This window comes from Poecilia latipinna, unplaced genomic scaffold (genome assembly GCF_001443285.1).
Source record: "Poecilia latipinna isolate Pla-1442-1.1 unplaced genomic scaffold, P_latipinna-1.0 Scaffold1622, whole genome shotgun sequence".
Lineage (NCBI taxonomy): Eukaryota > Metazoa > Chordata > Actinopteri > Cyprinodontiformes > Poeciliidae > Poecilia > Poecilia latipinna.
In genome coordinates this window covers 12,869-19,185 of record NW_015114238.1, presented here as the reverse complement: position 1 = coordinate 19,185, position 6,317 = coordinate 12,869, and the positions used below count along the sequence as shown (strand labels likewise).

At 36.4% G+C, this 6,317-nt stretch overlaps 1 long non-coding RNA gene across 1 annotated transcript; it reads right to left on the bottom strand.

Annotated features, from left to right (window-relative positions):
• Positions 1-1,184: 1,184 nt before the first annotated feature.
• On the bottom strand, positions 1,185-6,025 carry LOC106964087 (uncharacterized). Its single transcript, XR_001428320.1, has 3 exons — positions 5,209-6,025; positions 3,415-3,661; positions 1,185-2,020 (listed from the first exon to the last, which is right to left on the bottom strand). It is a non-coding gene; the product is annotated as an uncharacterized LOC106964087 (long non-coding RNA).
• Positions 6,026-6,317: the final 292 nt, after the last annotated feature.

Genomic DNA, 6,317 nt, shown 5'->3' with positions numbered 1-6,317 from the left:
TTATTCTTTAATGATCCATCCAAAATCTCCTGCCTGCCTCTCCTGTCACAATGAATTATGGAACCAATCAGGGCTCAAAGAAGGATTTTTTTTTTTTTTTTCTGAAAGAGAATCGGTTTATTTACTCACAGGTTCCAGCCAAATGTACATTTTTTTTATCAGTATATCATTTTACTTTGGGACTTTTAATGATTTCTTTAAACTATACTCTTTTTAGATTCAACACATAATGAAAATTATTTTCTTCCTACAAACACCCATTCCAGTTAGATCTTTGTTCCTGTTCAAGTTGCAGACAAACCACACTATTTGGGAGTTATCCATAAGCTTCTTGCAATTATTTGGCTGAAAACCTGATTCCACTCATAAATCATAGTTCATTTAAATTGGTTGATTTCCTGCCATAGACCATCTTTTAAACATAACCTACACATTTTTAACATTCTTGAGGTCATGGTTATTCTAAAAGCTGTTATTAGCCTTCCAGTTTTTACGTGTATTTAATATTAAAACCTTTGAAACCTTAGAAAGTGGAGACAGCTCTCCACTTTCCAATTGTCTGTCTTATTATAAGGTGAAGTTTAGGACTCCTCCTTTGTGCCATGCATCACTGCCTCTCCACATTCTTCTTGTTATTTTGGCCAAACAGCTCAATTTTGCAGATTTGATCTAAACCTTCCCCTGCTAACGGAGCGTCCAACATCGTATTCCTCCCTTGGTCAGCTGGCTGCCTCCCCAGGGGTTTGTCATGCAGCTTCCGCTCCACTACAAGAAACTTATTGTTTTCTGTGCATTATTAAAAACAGATGAAAAATTATTTTTCTTCCAGGAAGCCAAAAATAAACGTACATTTCCTGGAGTAACAGAGCATGTACTGCACAATCATTCTTCTACTATCATCTTTTTGCAGTTTTAGAGAAGAAACTGTTGGAAAAATTTGATCAAAATTAAATCTACCAATGTAAAAAACTCAACTTTTGACAATCTAACCCACATTTTACTCTCCCTGGATGACAAAAGAGCTGAACTTGTTTGTTTATGGTCATATTACTATGCACACAATGCCAATCCTGTGACAGCACAACGTGGATTATCCATGTATGAAACCACAGGCTGAAAAAAAAAATCTCAACCTTTTCTTTTTTAATATTTAATCCACATTTTTTTTATATACTTATCGTTATGGCAACATGAGATAGACTCAGTCTTCCTGAGTGCTTATGAACATTTCAGTTTTACATTACATCTGTAAGACATGCGTTTTCCATCCAATCAGGTTTCAAGTACCACAGTTTAATTATCAAGTCGATTCTGCACCTCAGGGCTGGATTTGAAAACAGCCTGCAAGTCCGTTCTTCCTGCCCAACACATTACTGAAGTTCATTAATACTCTGGCAGCCAACAGCAGCAAATCACAGAGGTGAGGTGGCAGAATGTGGCTGAACTCCTTCCCCGAACTGTCCAGGCTGCAATAACAGCACATTCACACCCGGTTGTTGCAATGAAGATTCTTGATGATGGGAGATACCGGAAAAATTGGATATGGGGGAGATTTGTTCACTGTCCCAATGTCCTTGAGTGGTTTTAGTTTCCCATTTCAATCATTTTGACACTTTTGGAGTTCAGGAAAAACTCAGATCACAGCGAGGGTCCATGTTTGCCCAAAAATCATCTTTGAAAGTCAACCATTCGCCACATTAGGGGGGGGGGGGGGGAAGAGAGGGAGAGAAATCCTTCTGTGTGAAAAGCGCAGCGACACAACACACACAGAAAATATCATAACGCACAGAGAATCTAACGTACTGAATCAGTAAACAGAATCTAAGCCTTTAATCCAAAGATATTCACATAATCCAGAATCTTTTTACTTGAGTGATTTCCACACTGGAGAAGAGAAAATGTGTGACAGCAAAGGACATTTGAAGAACTGTTGCTCCTGTTGCTGAAGTGCTGAGCTTCCATCCATCCATGATAATTAGGCTGATGGCGGTGTCGCACACACTTAAGGATTGGATATTTTCTGACAGACAAGCAGGAGAGGGAAGGGCATGAGCAAGTGGAGGCGAGGGAGAGGCAAGTCTGGCACCTTTTCTGTCTTAGGTTGAAAAAAGTTAGAAGTTTCGGCAAATATCAAGCGCAGATGTCCTCCAAAACGACAAAAATAAGCATAAAGATTTCTTAGAGAAAAAGTTGTCCTTGTTTATAGCTATAATTTGTCAGCATTGCTAGCATTACTTCATCCTTTCTGAAACCATTCTAATTTAACCAACCATGCTGAAAAAGAAGTAACAAAATGTAATAACCTGATTTTTTTAACTATATAAATGAAATATGAGATCGATGCTGTAGGCGGAGCTTTCACTTTATTCGAAAAGCACAGGACATCTAATTGACCATCTTTCTCAAACCTCTACGGACATCTGACTGCAGATTGGAAAAAATAAAGGAATAATTCACCACATTATTTGATTTGTCAAAAGCCGAAAAGCACTGTAGAAGTGTCAAAATGTATCACACTGTAAAATTGTTGTTTGTAATCAACACAAAAGCTTCTCTGGCCCATTTTACTGTCAGGACTCAGGAGAAGCTACAGATATTTACTTCAATCAACTTGCATCTTGCTAACGTCGGTGGTCTCTCAAATTGAAACAATTTCTGGTTTTCCACAAGAAATATACATTTAGATCTACTTTCCAATAGATGCATATATAAAAATATTGCTTCAGTGTAGATAATTTACATTGGAGCAGGGAGAGACACTGTTTCCCTCCAGCACTATTGGAGGAGCAGCCATTGCTTGTTAAATGTTAGATATGTAATTTTTATTTTACGTGGAACATCACCTGAACCATCATGGATGTGAAGTTGATGGGGGGGTTTTTTTCTCCTCTTGCTCTGGGTAATAATACTATCTTTTTGAGTTTTAGTTAAATGTGCTGATGGAATATCAACACACATATCCATGTTTTGGTAAAACAACAATGAAGTGTTAAAGTACTGTGCAAAACTTATAAACTTTTCTTTTCTTTTCAAATAGCAAGGTTTTTAATTTTTTTAAAGTTTTCTTATCCCTTTATCTGTGCGTGACAGCACTTTTAATCACAGATTTTTTAAATTAGCTAAGTCTAGTACGACAATATTAAGAAATAAATAATTAACGCTCATGTCTATATGAAGAAGGGGAAAAAAATTAACACATTTGAACTGATAATCTACTGTTTGCCAAGTAGAGATTGTTGGTAATCACCTTGTTGCTTCTAAATTACTATTCTGCATCCATTAAAATGTAAACCACAGTATTTTCATTTACTACATACATATTGCATATGACATTTTGACCTGTATTATAATTAATGTTATAGAAAATATAGATTTTTTTTGCTCAGCACTTAGAAACAGACTGAGTCAACTTACCCCATGTGGCTGCCTCCCATCATGCTCTCCTTCAGGAATCCCAGTAGACTATAATTAGTAATCTGATCTTCCTACCACCGTGCCACCCCCATGGAGATTACAGGTTTCATATCATTACCTCCTGATGAAAGACGGTTCAGCTAGCCATTACTGCCCGCTCTCTTGTCAGAATGTTGTTTCTTCTGTTTCCTCTCCATTACTCTCTCCTTCTTGCAGCTTTTCTTTCTCCTCCTCCCTTCCTTCCCCTCTGCATTCATGAAAGGAGTCCAAAAATCAAAGGATTAATTCGGCGTCATTGGTTTGAAGCAATTAACTGCTGTTCCAGCTAATCCCCAGAGTTATGCCTCAAATCCAGAAATTGGCCACTGAGGATGTGCAGCTTTGCCCACATTTCATTGTTTTGTCTGGCGAATGAAGTTGAAAGAGGCGTTATTTACTCTGAGAAAAGGACAAACGTAGCTTTTCAATATCTTTAATGACTAAAAGAGATCTAAACTTTGGAGAGTTAATAAGTTTTGTTTTTGCATTTCAATACCTCCTTGCTATGGATGGTTTTTGGAGCATCGATTGTTAATCCACCACGTTCATTATTAAAGCAAGAACTCATTTATTTGATTTAAAGCAAACCAATTTGCAAAACCTATTGGCTTTAACAAATTTGGCTTCTGGTTTTTATTGCTGTTCCTCAAGAGAAATCTGGTTGTACGTTTTAATAAGCGCCCCATATCCCTGATTTTCCACACTGTGATTAATTTTGTCACAGCTCATAGAGAAGTTGAATCATTTAGGCTGGCATTTAACACTTTAATGAATGTTTTATGCTCTGGGGAAGATTTATTATGACATTCATGTGAAAAGTGGAATAAGCTGCTGCTTCAGCCCTTACCAGGACAAATACTGTAGTTTCTTTGTGTAATAGCCAAAGGCTAACACAAGGGGGAGCAATATGATTACATATTAAAGACCATCTCAAGAGGAAGACAGTTGCTTTTGAATTAGTTTATTTTTTATTCTCTTTTGCAGTTATGCAAAGTGGTAGATAAAACACCAGACAAAAACTTGGTAAAATATAAATGTTCTGCCTAAATTTTACAAACTGTTAAATCATAAATGACCTGAAAACTAACCAGGATCAGTCATGTTTGAAAGTGATTATGGAGAAACAGTTGACAGGCCAGTTATCTGAATATGCAGAACCATACAATATAAAACCCATTCATTTATATCACATTGTATCAACCACAACCACAAACTGCAATATATTTTATTGGGGTTATATGTGATACACAAAACATAAAGCATGACTGGAAGTAACAGAATATATTGTTTTTTGAGACATTTTACTAATAAACATCTAAAAAATTGTTTGTATGCAACTTTGTACAACCACATTTTGGTGCAATTACAGTTGCAAGTTGTTTTCATAGTGGTATTATTCTATACTGTATTTATATAGCAAAGACTTAATGTATTGTAGATTGTATTTACAAAATACTTCAAGTCGGCTCTGATTGATGGCGAGCAATAGAACATTAATTTTCAAGTCACAGACATTTAATCCAATTTAACTCAGTTAAATTTCAACTTCATTAAATTTTCTTCCATTTTGTTTAAGCACTTCCTAGTATTTTCTGTTCCAATAAAATGTATTAAAGTTTATTAGAATGCAGCAAAATGCAATAAAAAAGGAAAAGACACAGTTCAATGGAGGAATTATGATGACTTTTGCAAGATGCTAAATATTAGACTGTCTTTAAATTAAAAACAGCATTAAAACACTAGAGTACACCTCACCTTCATTACAAGCCTCCTGCCGCACACTGTTGTCGTTTCCCTGACTCCTATTGGTCGACCTGGCTGCACTCTGCCCATGTTTGCTTGTGTTTGTAACTAGATAAGTTCTGCATCTCCTCAGATTGATTGCCATGAAATGCACAAGGGACTAAAGTCCCTGGCAGCACTCCTGTGACCTCGGAGAGAGACTTTGCAAAGAACAGAATGCTGTGGGAAACATTTCTGAAGTGGCAGCTCACAATGCAGCCGCTGCTTTTGGTTTGTGGTGACAGCCACTTAATTAGCAGTTCTATTTTTATTCCCTCATCTCCTTTTTGTGCCACTGAAGGCCCCAGTGCTCGTCAGGGAATGATTGTAAAGAAGGAGTAGAATGTGCTGCAGATGAGGAACCAAAGGGCGAGCAGTAAAATGTTATCACAAGTGCTTTCTACAACCTGACATTTACTCAGACTCTGAAAGCTGTGATCACATGATTGCTGCCCTTCAATAACTGATTACATTTGCTTCAGCAAGCACTATTTCTCTGCAATTATGAGTGGGCATGAACAACAATATTTAGTTTAAAGTTTTACTTTGCACGGTGAATGTGTTTCATGTTTATGCTGTCTGAATGCTGTGCTAAATTTGAATGCATTAATTTGACTGGACCAAGTCAAATTTGTTCATTTAAGACAAAACTTACCTTACATGACAAGAACTAGAATTTGTATTAGTGTTTTTTCTCTTGTCCGGTGTCTTTTGGTGATTTTTGACTGAACCTAAATTTAATTGAACTTAGTTAAACGGAACTGAATAGAAATGAACTGCGCTAATCTGAACAACATTCAACTGACTAATTGCACTAAGTTGAACTGAACTGATCTGAACTGAATTCAGCTGAACTGAACTGACTTGGACTAGACTGAATTCAGTTGAAATTAATTGAACTAAATTGATTTGAATATAACTGAATCGATCTAAGTTGCACTGAATTGAACTGAACTGAATTAGCATGACTTAAACTGAATTGAAATAAACTGAGTTGAACTGAAATTTACTGAATTGTTTGTATTCAACTGGACTGAATTGAAGCACAGCATCAAACTCCGCCATAAAACACTTAAAAAATT